Source organism: Solanum verrucosum, unplaced genomic scaffold (assembly GCF_900185275.1).
Source record: "Solanum verrucosum unplaced genomic scaffold, falcon-dt-bn FXZP01000051.1, whole genome shotgun sequence".
NCBI classification, from domain to species: Eukaryota; Viridiplantae; Streptophyta; class Magnoliopsida; order Solanales; family Solanaceae; genus Solanum; species Solanum verrucosum.
The window spans coordinates 1,098,293-1,113,316 of NW_026020110.1; the positions used below are offsets into that span (position 1 = coordinate 1,098,293).

Genomic DNA, 15,024 nt, shown 5'->3' on the forward strand with positions numbered 1-15,024 from the left:
TAATACAAGACCATTCATGGTAGCTTGGGTTAATAGAACTCATGGATAGCTTGGATTGAGCAATGGTATCCTTCCAATGGTTAGCTTGAACTAAGCATGATAAGGTGCTTTGCATGGTAGCTTGACTTGGTAAGGCCAAACTATTTCATTGGTAGCTCGGATTGAGAAATAGTACCTTTCATTAGATAGCTTGGACTTGCCCGATAAGGTGTTTTTCATGATAGCTTGGTCTAGCATAATGAGGTGTTTTTCCTTGCTAGCCTTGAATTGGTAAATAGTAACCATTCATGGATAATGACTTAGCTTGGATTAGTAAAGTAGTACTCTTCCATGGATAGTAGAAATTGCTAAGGGATTGACTACCCCTCAATCAAAGTAGCATAGTTATGAAGAACAAGGTTACTTCAAGGAAGTATCGTAAGTATGTTTTAAGATGAGATGTAATTGTTATAATGCTATATTAGCTTGGATTGTTGCTTGAGTTGCCTTCCTTGATATGTATGACTAGAGGTGGATGACCCAAGTCTTGACCAAGGATAAGTCGAGCTTACTTGAGAAGTATTCCTTTTACATTATGATGATTTATGTGCATTAATTATGCTTATGACTTATATTGTCTAACTCTTATGTTTATGACTTATGTCTTATGTTGACTAATGCTTATGTTATGCCTATGTTGATGTTTATGCAAGCTATCATAGTTAGTACATCTTTGTACTAACACATACTCTTGCCTACATTTCTTATCCAAATGTGTGGTCCAGCAATATCGACTCTCATCCCCGTGGCTAGGATCATAGTAGAGCAAGATTTGAAGATTGGTGAGTCCTCATAACATTCGAGGATTTGACCACCATTTCCTTATGTCTTTCATTTTATGTTTTGAACTATTATATAGGTTGTGTGCCAAAGTTATTCATGTTTTAGATGGTTTGAGACAAGTGTAATAGACTTCCGCTTCGTTTTATAAAGTCTTTGATTGTGTTGAAAATATTTTAAATTCCCGCTCATTTCTATTACTTTATGTTATGATATGCTAAGTGGCTTGCCGCTCGGGGTCTTGTACGCCATGTTACATCTAGGGGGTACCCCTGGGTCGTGACAAACTTGGTAATCAGAGCAGAAGGTTTAGAATGATTCTAGGATGTCTTAAAACCATGTCAAGTAGAGTCTTGTTCATAAGTGTGAAGCGCACCACATTTATGAATGAGAGGCTACTAAATGCTTATGAAACTTCACTTCTTCATTACTCTAAGTCATGCCATAGAGTTTAACTCTATAAGGTCTGAAACTATCCACAATAAACATGAGTTGTGGATACTAAATATAGAAATGAGCCATTCTTTCTAAGACTGACTAAAAAGAAAAATGAGTCATATAAACTGGGATAAAGATAGTATTTATTACTAGTGAGTCTACTCAAAAGACCTGGAATACTTTGTTATTTATTCTTGAGTAGATGGTCCATTTGTGCAATATCACCAAACTAGAATATTGAGATATGTTGTAGAATTAAATCAATTTTACAAACTATTCATGATATGGTATACTGGTAAATATGGAAAAGAATAAATAAAATGAATCAATAAATATACTTGACAAAACAAATAAAGATCTTATCGATAACATACTTGACAAAATAAATATTTCTTCGCCGGTGAGACGGATAAGAATTTAATGATAAATTTTGATAAAATAATTGCTTAAGACTTTATCAATAGAATAGTTGGCAAAATAAATGCTCATCCATCGATAGGATAAATAATGATCCATTAATATATGAAGAAATAAATGTCCATCCATCGGAAGGATGAATAATAATTTATCATTATGATATATGACAAAGAGAAACTAAATATTTGTCCATTGATAGGAGGAATAATAATCGATTGACAAGAGATATGACAAAGTAAATGCTCATCCATCAATAGTATATGTGACAAAATAAATATTTGTCTATTGATAAGGCTTGATTGATAGAATTGTTGGCAAAATAAATGTTCATCCATTGATAGAACAAATAGAGATCCGTTGATATAAGAAAAAATAAATGTCCATCCATCGGTAGAATGAATAAATCTACCAATAGGATATATGGGAAACTAAATGTTTATCCATTGATCAGACGAATAATAATCCATTGACATGATATATGGCAAAGTAAATACTCATCTATCGATAGGATATGTGACAAAATAAATGTTTATCTATTGATAAGACATGTGGAAAAATAAATATTCATCCATCGATAAAATATGTGACAAAATAAATGCTCATTTGTTGATATCCGCCAATAAAATATATGACAAAGAGAGGGGAGAGAAAAATGATCAAATATTTCAAAGGGTTTTCTTTTTGAAATTGAAAATACCCATGGACTTTTTATATCAGACCCATTTAGTGGTCATGACTAATGTCGTCAATTGGAGCTCAAGTTCGTTGAACATGTCTAAATGAATACCAAACCTGAAGGTCAATTCAGCGGACCCGATGGAGTTTGCATAGTGTACTTAAGCGGATCACCGTTTGGAGCTCAGATTGCTTAAATGAACAATATACTTTTCCACATTTTCAAGCTTAGAAGGCGGACAAGAATGAGTTCGCACAACACCTTTGGCGGATCACTGTTTTGGTTTTGACAACGCCTAATGTTCCCTTTTCAACCTTTCAATTCCTTCTCAACCTTCACTCACAACACATGTTAGTGAAAGTAATAAAAACAAAAGTAAAGACTTGAGTTGCCTCCCAAAAAGCTCCTTATTTAACGTTATGGCACGACATAGTTCTCATTTCCTCAACATTCATTTTTGGAATTTGGGATGGTGTCACTAGGCAACGTTCCCCTTTGACCTTAGATTGAGATGAATGTAGATCTGGCACAATTGTGTCTCCAGTTGCCTGATAGATACTGAATGAGAGTTCACCATTTATGATAAAGTGGATAAGTCATTTTTCAAGTCCTTAAACACTTTATCGGATCCTTCGACCTTATTGAAGATCCTTGTGAGCATTTACTCGGTTTGGCTTCCTTCATGCCCATCTAGGTCTTTTGGTTATTGACGATCATGGGGAGGAACATATCTATCTTTGTCTGCCTTCCTATCTCTCCAATTTACACCTCGCTAATCTCTCTAATCATTCTCTCAATCCTTGTTCCAACCTTGATTCCCACCTTGTCAGTGATAATTGGTGTGGGAACCCCTCATTTAGTTTCCTAAATATTGAACTTCTTCATTGTATAATGCCTCAAATTGGTATCATCCGGGAACTGGCCATTGTTTGTTCCAACCGTATTTACTGACTTAAGTCCACCTCCCATGACATGTTTAGACAATAAATTGAGTTGGGTCAACATTTGGTTATGTTTTCATCTCGTTCATTGTCCTTCTTGATTTGTTCCTTACTCATGCTCAGTTGTAGAGTAGGCATATGATCCTCTCTAGTATGCCATGCTCGGTTTACTTTGGTCATGTTATCGAGCAATAAAGCAACCATATCATATGGTTGTCTCATTAATCCTTCTTGGACTAACTGATCAACCACACATTTATTGACTGAATCAAGGCTACAATATAAGTATTGCAGTAGCAAATTGTCTGGAAAACCATGTGTTGGACATTGCAACAATAGTTCCTTGAACCACAACCATGTTTCATGTAGAGGTTCACCTCCAATGCGTTTGAAATTTTGGATTTGAGTTCTAAGTTTGAATATCTTTGATGGGGGAAAGAATTTCTCCAATAAAGCATCAGTTAACTCTTCCCAAGAAATGATAGAGTCATTTGACAATTCTGCCAACCATCTTGAAGCTTCACCCATTAAAGAGAATGAGAATAACCTCAACCCCACGGACTCTTGGAAGATGTTATTGAACACAAATGGTCCACACACCTCTAAAAAACTCCTAAGGTGTTCATAAGGATCTCCATGGGCTAAATCCCCTAGAATTCCTCTTAGTTGGAGCAATTATAGTATTGTTTCAGTTACGTGAAACATAACCCTTCCGATTGTGGGAGGTATCCGGATGGCTCCCGTAGTTTGAACAATATTCACATGCATATCATTCAAATCACCCATGTTGTTAGTTTGACCATAGTGACTATCTTATCACTACCATGGTCACTCATTGTATAAGATCTGCAAATCAGCCAACAACAACACAAAAAAAAATCTACTACAATTTAACAAAATTACAAACTAATTTCTCAAATAGAATTCTCAATCACCACTCTTCGGTTGCGGCGCCATTTTATATAACAATCAGATTTCCTCCTTCAAAAAAATTAAAAGGAACAATGATCGTAGTTAATAAAAAAACCAACGAAGAGTCAGGATCAAATCACACAGGAAATGGTATATCGTAGAGAATTCTTATCAAGAAATTTGGATTGTAAAATCATTTATTTGTAATAGTAAAAAAAAATGGGTGGATGATTTCAGCAATTTAATAAAAATATTTGGTTATCAATTGTCACAATTAAACTAAAATTGCTGGAATTATAAGAAATAAAAATCAATCTAGGGGTGTGGGGATTGTAAATCAATGTCACATAAGGGTGATTGTGCTGCTCTATAGTGATGAACATTCATGAATAGGCTAAGTCATCATCAATGCCGCTAATATTCTTTCGATCTCATAACATCCTTGCATCGAATATCCTATAAGTCTCATCTATATGTCAATCTAAACAACCCAATACCTTACTTTATTCTCTCTTTCGATGCAGAAATAAGGCAATAGATCCGACCCATAACCTCTATTTTCAAGCAAGTTATAGACATTAAACCTAAATTGCTAGTATTGGACTAATTACCAATCAATCTCTTTCGAGCATTGACCGGAGATCGGAAGTAGGAATTAAGTTTGCAACCTTCACCCATAAATTAACACCATGCTAATTAATCCAAATTCATGTATGAACAACAACAAAACAGAGCACAACATAATACCCACTACATTAAATCAACACCCAACCCCATAACTCCATCCCCAGATCTTGGGGTTTTATCCACCCATCACAAAAAGTAAAGAAATTATACCTTCCATGAAAGCAGTCATGGGTAACATGAAATTAAGCAATTACAAGCAAACCTACTTTCAGTCAGCGAGATCGTTTGATTCTGCCTTTCACGTTCGACATATCATCGAGTACCACCTTGGTTCACCTTTTGAGCCTTTAATTTTTCTCCCTGCATTTCACTTTCAATGATGATCATCAAGTTCACCTTTCTCATTCGGCGAGTCACCTTTTCCTTTAGAGTTCGCCAACCTGTATCGATAGACACAAGTGTTGTGCACTTTCACTTTGGGCGAGGTCATGCTCATTAGGTGATTCACCTTACTTGTTTGGCGATTATCAATATATAGTTTGCATTATATTTTGCATTTTTGGCCATTATTTCAAACATTCATCCTTGTCTTGTTTAGTAGCCTTCATAGATACAAATCATCAACATATCATCAGAATAAGACAAAATTAGGCATTGATGACACTAATTATTCAGCTAAATAGACATCAAATGAGTGCAAATTTACCACTCATCAACAAATTTGTCACTATATCATTTACAATCCTCAACTCACTAGCCAACGATTCAAAAGGTCCCAAAACCAGAGGTATAGGAGAATCCTCCTCCATATGCAGGGACTTCCCGAATCAACTTTCCTCTTCTTTGGTTTTACAACCGTGCCTTCACCGCCCATCTTAACGGGAAATGTTTGATGTTTGGATCCCACCCAAGTATCACCCGGGAGCACTTACACTTCAGCCCATTTGCATAAATCTTTGATTAAGGAAGGGACAACAAGGGAAAGGCAGTCATGAAGCTTGAACTCTCAGAATTCATTCATGATCAAATGATCCACATTTAGCGGGACATCATCAAGTAAATTGTCACACCCTGGGCCTACACCCTGGGTGGGACTGGCACTCGAGAACCATTGATGGCCATAAGGGAACCCTTGGCCTGGCTTAACTTTTAGCGAAAGACTTAAATAATAAGAAACAATCTCAAAAGATAACTCATGCAATAACTTAGAATGTCTTAAAAGAAACATTCGACTAGCCAAACTGGCCACTCAATGTCTTAACATAAACAACTGAAAATGGCAAGACTAATGAACTATAGTTATCCGTCTATGAAGCCTCTAAACTATGAGGGATGTCGGGACGAGACCCCCGATCATCCTAAAAATTGAAATACTAAAACGATATAAAAAAGGATCTTCTAGAAAGCAAAGAGGCTCACCAACTGACTCTGAGTGTTCAAATGGATCAACGAGGCATTGGATGCTGATCCTGATTACTTGTATTTGCATCATAAAATGATGCAAGCCAAATGACATCAATACATTGAATGTATGAGCATGCGAGGAGAAAACTAAACACTACATAAGCTTGAAATGAATTCTGAAAGAAACACTTACCTCAACTTTACTCAACTCATGGATACTCAACTTAATGCAGAAATAAACAACAGTTAAGATGAAGTTTATATAAAGAATTTAAAACAGTAAGAAACAACTCAATATACATATATATAATAAAGTAGTATAACTCTGTGGGAATTTCTCTAACCGACAACCATCACTATGAGCTATGTGATGATACATAGTCTCACCTACGCTGCCATAACTATCCCATAACTTTACGGGATGTAGAACGCCTCAACTAAGTGGATCAACTAGTCTATGCTAAAAAGAATTAAGGAATCATCTAAAAAGTATAACCCTTTCTACCCACGATGGCTACATGGTTTATGGAAATTTGAGTTATTATGAATTCGTCCCCATATTGGTGCTCAATATTACTCCCAAAATATACTCAGCTCATATGTTTAAAAACATAACTCTTTCTCTGTGACTTGAGGTTATTACTCAAAAAGCTTACTCAAAACTCATGAAAACTCGTTTGGAAATCGGTGTTTCCTCTCATCTTAAATTTGAAAACATTTTCTCTTTGGGAGTACTTAGTCCCCATACTTCAATTTTTTAAAGAAATGAACTCGGATCTACTCTTTCTCAACTCAATGCTTAAGTCTTTAAAACAAGTTTAAAATGATTGTAAAAAACTTTGTAAAGATTCTAAGAACTCTCTTGACTTGACTCTTAGCTCTACCTTGAATTTGATTTATGAATTCAAGGGTCATGATCTTATGTTATAGATGATATCATGATGTTTAGACATATTAGAGTGTAGAAATCAACTAGGAAACATAGGTACGATTCGAGGGAACTCAAACGGAAAGAAGTGGGAAATGGTAGAAAACCTGGCGACCGTGGCGCTCTGAATGGTGCCGGGTGCCAGAGGTTAAACTGTAGAGTCTGGGTTGGGGGGCACTGGCTGGCGCCGCTCCCCAGAGCCCAAACCACAGACCCTAAAGTGGGGCGCTCTGAGTGGCGCGGCGCCCCACTCTTTTGCCTAGAAAACTCCAATTTTTCTTGCTCGTTTTTCAACTTTAAACCCTCTAGATTCGATTAGTTTCTTCCCCAAATGCTTAGATTCAAATACACAACCAAAATATACGAGAATCCACTCAAATCAACATCAAATTCCATGAATTTAACTCAAGAACTTCTCAACAACTTCAACAATCAAGAACCCAATAGAAACTTCAACAAAATCCATCAAGAACTCAATTTCTATACTTTCAAGAACATAATTTTGCGGAATTAAATCAGGATTGGCGCGTGGGTGAATGAAACTAATGCTATGTGATCTCACATACCTCGTAGGGATTAACCCTTGGCGAAATCACAAGCGAAAACCTCAAGAACGATGATGAACCTTGACTTTTCTCCTCTTATTTTCTCTTCTCTCAAAACCCTAAATTAGTTTTATGAAGCGTAAACTAAACCAAATCAGTTTAGACCCCAATTTACTTACCAAAAATGAATTTAGTTAATTGGGTAGTGAAAAGACCATACTACCCTTCTAAAATCTGGTTTTTGATTTTCCTTATCTGGACAGCCCGACTTCAAATGGACATATCTCCCTCTTACAAACTCAAAAATGAGCAAACTCGGTGGTGTTGGAAATATAAATCAAATATCTTTCCTACGGTATCTTGTATCCCACCTAAATCATCATGTTCTAGGAGCTATTGACATTTCAAGTTGACCCAAAACTCATACTTAGCTTAACTTGTCAAACTTTCCAAATTTGATTATTTCCAAAAACGTTTTCTCTAAAATTCTAGTTCTTTCAAATAGCGAGGTGTTACATAAATATGCCACAAATTTGTGCCTGGAACACCAAAATGTTTCTAATGCTCCCACTCGGGGATATGCGGCTACATACAATGGACATCCATATTCTTGCCTTGGCAGTCAAATATGAGCATAGAATTCCGGCCTTTGTGATAGCCCACATGACATTTTTTCTTGGGCATAGCTTTGATGCTATCTAAGCATCCGACTCACAATCCTTAGCCGTAAAGGCCTCAATATCGTGATCTAGCAGCCTATTTATTGCATTGATCGCTTCTGGCCATAATTGACAACCTCACCCCGAATGGTGATCAACCTCGTTGACATGTTGGTTTCCATGAGGTTGGCATAAAAATCCCGCACCTATTGTTGATTTGCCTTGCATGGTTTAGGAATAAAGTAAATCAACTCGGAGTTCTTTAGCAATTGGTAGAAGTTCGGAAGCATCTCAACCACCTTATCCAATTCAATTCCCCTCTCAAGAAGTAACTTCTTGTTGATTAGATCAGAATAATAGTTCTCTTGAGCTCGGAGAGAGACAATGCAATGTTGGTCATGTTCGACCACAAATTCTTCTTCAAGACCATGTTCTTGTTCCATTTTTGACTTTTTAAGAAATTCAAAATCACAATAACATGAAACTATAAGAATCATGTTTTAAACAATGCTATTTTATTGGTAGAAGTCAAATAAAAGGGTTAGGAATCAATTCGGGAAAAAAATAGACCTACTGAAAAATTTGAACACTGGTAGAGTTTGGTGTCTGATCTCGCAAGCAAGGACATGTTCGCCTAGAAAAAGCGACTAGGAGGCTGCTTACGTGGAAATTGTGAAGGCGAAGAGGGATCACTTAAGTGGAGAATGCTTATACGATGGCGAGGTCGCTTTCAGGGCCAGTCATCTCCTTCAACATGAACAACCAATTTCGACATACAAATTCACAAAAAAATTCAACCCCCAATAGTTCAAATCTAACAACAACCAAACAAGCAATTGATAAACTTGATCATTTTGATGCAAAAAGCTTCGAAAATCATCCTTGTGTTCTTATGGGTATTTTATCAAACATGTGGTGCACAATCTATTTCTCATCAATTTGATCATAAAATGGGTACAAAAGACTTCCTCAATACACTAAATCAGCCCACACACATGTATTCAACAATTATCAATCAAAATTCGGCCAACACATACAAAAATTTAACCCCCAAAGTTTGAGAAGTTACTACCCACACAATACCCTTAACTTTCAACAAGGTAACACAATTTTAAGAATGAATGCACCACTTCAAGAGAGTAAGAGTTAGAGAGACTTATTGGATTCTTATTTTACAATGAAGACCAAGAGTTGAGAAATCAATTTGAGACAAGTTAAGAGGAGAGCAAGAAGTTTGTACCTTTTATTTTGTTTTTTCAACTGTTTGAATTCTGACTACTTCCTTTTTAACTCCTTACCTTTGCTTAAGCGTCATTTTGGTCACTTTTGTGACCCTTCAATAAGATTGGAGTTTGCTTTTGCAAGTGCCCCTCCTCTTAAGCGATGTTTGCTTTTGCAAGAGGGTGCCGTTTTTGCGGACTTGACTTAAGCGAACTTCATTTCGCTTTAGTGACATCATAAGCTTTTTTCAGCAGAGTGCTCATTGTCCATTTCAGTGGGCTTGGGGTCTATTTGGAGATCCGCCCAATCTCATTGGGCGAGTTTGGGTGCCCAATATTTTTTCCAAGTCATATTTTGAGGGATTTTTAGCCCCGAACTTCATTTCATTTAAGATCCGTGCCTCCAAACTTGTTCATATTAACTCCAAACACTCTAAAATCACCCTTTGTGTTTCCTCTTTGAGGCAATGAACCTTTCATATAATTTTCACTTCGAAGAGCATGTGGAGTGCATGAGAGTATCAAGAGGTCCACTCGATCCCTCCACTTAGAAAATTTGAATTTCTTACTTAACTTTGCATTAATCTTTCATATTGGATCCTTGGGAAAGAGTGAGAGTGAGAGTGAGAGAGTCACTAGGACACTTGAGCTTTGATTTTCATGATTGTTGGCCCTCAATTGAGTGACACTCTTGATTCTGCATGAACTAAAGTTTCCATGGATGATCTTTTTGGATTTTCATTCAACTTTAGTATCATTTCATTTATTCCGGATTCATGGATTGTTATTAATTTTGATTGGTTGCACAAGCTCAAGATATCTTACATATCCACCACAATCCCTTTTTGTGTTCTCATATTGGCTTCCAAGGTTGCAATATCAAACTAGAGTTGAGTCGTCTCATAACACCTGTTGACACCCAATTTTGACCCTCCACGATTTGATTAATTTTTAAGCTTCTTAAATTTTAAACAATTGGAAATAGTTGTTTTTGAAAAATCCAAAAATGTTTTCAGGCTTGGTTTTGTTTTGTTTTTAGAAGCAATTATATATTTCTATATTTATATAAATATAAGTTTTGTGTATGACTTTGGGGTTTTATAAATATTTTTAAAAATTCGTCTAAAAAAAATAATGTTTTACTTAATACTTATCTTATTTTCCTTAAAATAATCAAAATTTTAATTAATGTTGCAATTAGTATTATTTTCAATAATTAGTTAATTATTTCACATTTGTAAAAATCAAGAAGCTTATTAATCGATTAGATACATAATTTATTTCATTTTCAAATATTATCATCTTATTATTTTCAAGACTTGGGGACCTATTTCAGACCCAATTTCCTGGCCCAACTACCTCATTACCGGCCTATTTTCCCTTTAATCCCAAGTACTCTTCTTTTTCTGTGAGACAAAGAACGAGCTCATCAACAACTCCAATGCAACCAAACGCGTTCAAACCCAGCAAACCAAGAGCGACCCGAACCCAATTCCCTTGCCTCCGCTTCAAATTCCTTACCTCTCTCACCTTCAAATCGTAGAACACGAGCGTGCTTGGCACGAGACCAAGGACACACAAAGATTCTTGGTTTGTTCTCCCAACGGAAATATCCTTTCAATTTCGATATTCTTTTTCAATTTTGTTTCAAATTCTTACTAATTCGTATGATTCAAGCTCACTAGAGCCTTATCCATCAAGATTTATTCAAAAAATTGCTCCTCCCACATCGATTCTTCATCAGAAATTTGAGAGGTTTCGGGGTCCTATAAATAGGCCTCTCTCTTCACTTTTCAGGGACGATTTTTTAGACCTGAGAATACCCCTAAAAGGTTTGGGAAATCTTGGTTCAATAGTTTAATCTTTATGGCTTTTTTAGCTGTTCTAGTTGAAAGAAGTGGTAGAGTCGTCTTCTCAACTCGCCGTTTTAGTTCGCTACTCAGCGAAATGTAATTCTTTCTTCTTCTAAATATATATATTTTTATTTCGTTGTGTGACGGGATCAGATTAGTTTATTGTATTTGCTAAAAAATTGGTTTTGCTTTCTAGCATCTTAGTAATTAGTAAAATAGCTAATTTTCTTGTTTGTCATAGATACTATTTAACTAAGTTGTTTAAGCTGATATCCGTTTTTATTTAGTCTCAAATGTCCAGTTCTTTGTTTATGTTTTCTGTTTACCATTAAATTCATATTTGTTGAAAAGAGGATGGTTGCTTGTATTACTTCATTCTTGTGTATGTGAGATAGCCCTTATGTTTAGCTTATCTTGTATGTTAAATTGGTCGATTTGTTTTAGTCAATATTCATATAAGCAGTAGCTTAGAATTTCATTATGATAAATACTTTGAGTTATATATGATTAGTATGCATCTTGTTTACACCTGATCTTAATGATTCTTGTCTCCTGTTCTTTAGCCTTTTCGGTGACCTTGTAGTTCCATGCTTAACTTTCTTTATCACTCATGTGTCTTATATCAAGAATGCTATCTGAAATATGGAGTTTAGTTTTATCAGTTTTAAGGTTTTTTTTTTCCTCTTTGAAACCTGTATTCGTTGCTGAAATGCCATCTATGCCTGCCTATTTTGTAAAATCTGTTGGTCATTTGATTTGTCAAATAACAGACCATTGGCTCTCAGTGCCAGTCGAGAGCCTGTTTGAGTGAGAAATTGCTTACCTTTGGGGTTGCTCTTTAGCACTCTCCAAAGAGTTATGTTGGGATGGATGAAAGCTCATATCATAGCTTTTATACGTCCTAAAATTTATTAGATTACTCTACTTAGATCCTTGTTTAAATTCTCTAAGTTATTTTGGTGTAAAGTTATTTTATATCTCCCTGCTCTTTCTTGTTTGTCTTTCGTATATGCTAAATGAGTTGGCTTAAAACTTTGATCAAGTTGAGTCTAAAGTTGTTTATCTTTAAACTATACTTGAAACTGTTTCGAACTCCTTTTTAGTTTGATCAAAGGTTGTGTTTAAGTAGGAGTAGGAAACCTCTGTTTAGTTGTTGTCATATTTAAGTTGTGGCTGCCTATTGTTGTTAATTGCCTCCATCTTGGACATGTTATTTTATACACTGATTGTGAATTACTTATGAAATTATGTGGCGTTCAAATAATTTTGACATTATTATAAATATGTTCTCGTGTTCATTTACTGATTTTAGGTGCAAATATACTAGTCTTTTCTTTACTGTTTGTAGTTAATCTAACCTCAACTGCCGTAAATCTTCAAGTGCTACCCTCGAATGCCCTTAGATGTTCTTTGTTGTAATTCTGGTTCAATAACTCTAGATAGAGTTCTGCTTGCTTTTGGTAGCTTGTTTTTTCATCATTGTTGTGTTTGAATATGGCTATCTGTGTCTTGTCTTAAACTAATTCATGTTGACATTAGCTTGTTTCCTTAAGCAGTAAGTCCATATTTACTTGATATAGTTCTTTTCTCTAATTTATATTTGTTTTATCTTTGTTTTTCTGTGATTGATAGTAGTATATGGTTAAGTTTGGTATAATTTCAGCCATGATAAACATGTCATTTAGAGTTTTGAGCTTACATGACATTGTTTGTTTTAAGCTTAAGTTGATATCATCCAAATGTTGTTAATCTTTTCCCCTCTTTTTCTTGGCATGAACTCTCTCGTTTGAGTCCAATTGGACTCCTTCTCTCCTCGAGTCAACCTCCTTTAAGCCAATTGAAAGGAGGTTAATATTACTAGGATAAAACCCAAGAGCTAGCCACTACAGCAGCCTTGAAAGGCCGAGAAACGAGAAGCAAAAATTGGGTTAAAAACCCAAAGTCAGAGGCAGCAACATGGGCTCAAAAGAGCTGAAATGAGAGTGTTTTGGGTTCAAATTGGCCGAAATTTGAACACCTGATTCTTGCAGCAGTTTCAGCAGTCTCAAAAGGCTAGAAATAGCATTTTTGGGACTTAAAAAAGTTCGGAAATAGCACCAGCAGCAGCAAATAAGAAGCAACAAGTGGACTTAAAATTGTCCAAGTTCTATTCGCCCTTTTATTCTCCATATATTGTGATAATTGCTTTTAATTTCTAACATTTATTTTGTTATTTTAGATGAATCCTTGGGAGAGATATTTTTATTTTGTTATTGATCAAGTTTTCAAATCCCAAAACCCATTTTAAGTTAGGTAATTTAAGCTTATAGAATAACTTAAGAACTTTTTATGTTCTTTCATAGTTATTGAAAAGCTTTGAATCCATGTTTATGAGTTTGAATTAACTATTTAGTTCAAATTTTTGAATAGGATAAAATTGTTAAGTTTCTTAAACTAAATTAGTTGTCTTTAAAATTGACTTAGGACTTTGTATGAATGACTTAAGGATTTTCTATATCCTTTCGTAGTTGTTAAACAAGGTCCTTTAATCCATGTTTATGAGTTTGAATTAATCGTATGGTTCAAAACATGACTATGGATAAAAGTTAAGTTAGGTTTATTTTTGAGATTTTTAGAATTATAATGAGATTTTTATCTAAGCTTCAAACAAGATTTTTATAAGTAACTTTTTTTAAAAAATAATTAGCCAAGCTTTTTTAATCCGCCGGTCAACCGAGTGTTAGCGGATTCTCTAAGATACTTAAACCCTTCCTTAGAGAATTATTTGAACCCTTACCCGACTCTGGTTTTATTTCAAAATGTTTTCTTTCAAATTCCCCTTTTAAATGGTTTTCTTAAATTTTTCCTAAAAATTAAGTGGCGACTTCCAAATTGTAATTTTTCCAAAACTTAACAAATTTTCCAAAGTTGCGAAATGGTTTTGAAACTTTAGTTTTCAAAATCGGATCATACCAACACCAAGCAAGGCGCAAGTTCTGAGACCCTTCTTCGCTCTTTCCGGCTATTGGATAAGGAGGAGTTTCTACCCCCACGGTTTTTCTCAGCCCTACGAGTTGTGAGTCCAAACTCGAATTTGACCATATCATAGCACTGAGCTAGGTGCATGTTGAAGTTTTTCCTTCTCTTGGGAAAGTAGGTGTAGGTCTTTCTTACCCCAAATGAGATTTTCATCCACGACCCTAAGCATAAATTGACTTATCATATTCATTTCACCACAAGGCCATGAGTCGGTATAAGGCATACCACTCCTATATATATGATGATCACAAAATTCATAGAAACAAAATCAAAGAAAGTAAAGATAAGTATTCACAATCTTGATAGGAAGAAGTAAACTATAAATTCTGAATCAATTCAATACGTCTAATTGTTCCCTAGCAAAGATGCCATTTTTGATAACACTCAAATTACCCTAAAAAAATAATTAGATCACTAATAGGTCATTGTCAATAAAAATACCCAACAAAGAGTCGGGGTCGAACCCCATAAGGAATTGTTTAGGGACAAGAATTCGGCTAGGAAATTAGGAATGCAGACCTATTCATTGTAGTACTTTAGAGCAAGGTGTATGCTTCCACCAAATTT

At 35.3% G+C, this 15,024-nt stretch overlaps 1 non-coding gene across 1 annotated transcript; it reads left to right on the forward strand.

Moving 5' to 3' along the window:
* Nucleotides 1-3,601: 3,601 nt before the first annotated feature.
* On the forward strand, nt 3,602-3,708 carry LOC125825400 (small nucleolar RNA R71). The gene has a single exon (XR_007442855.1). It is a non-coding gene; the product is annotated as a small nucleolar RNA R71 (small nucleolar RNA).
* The last annotated feature ends 11,316 nt before the right edge of the window (nt 3,709-15,024 follow it).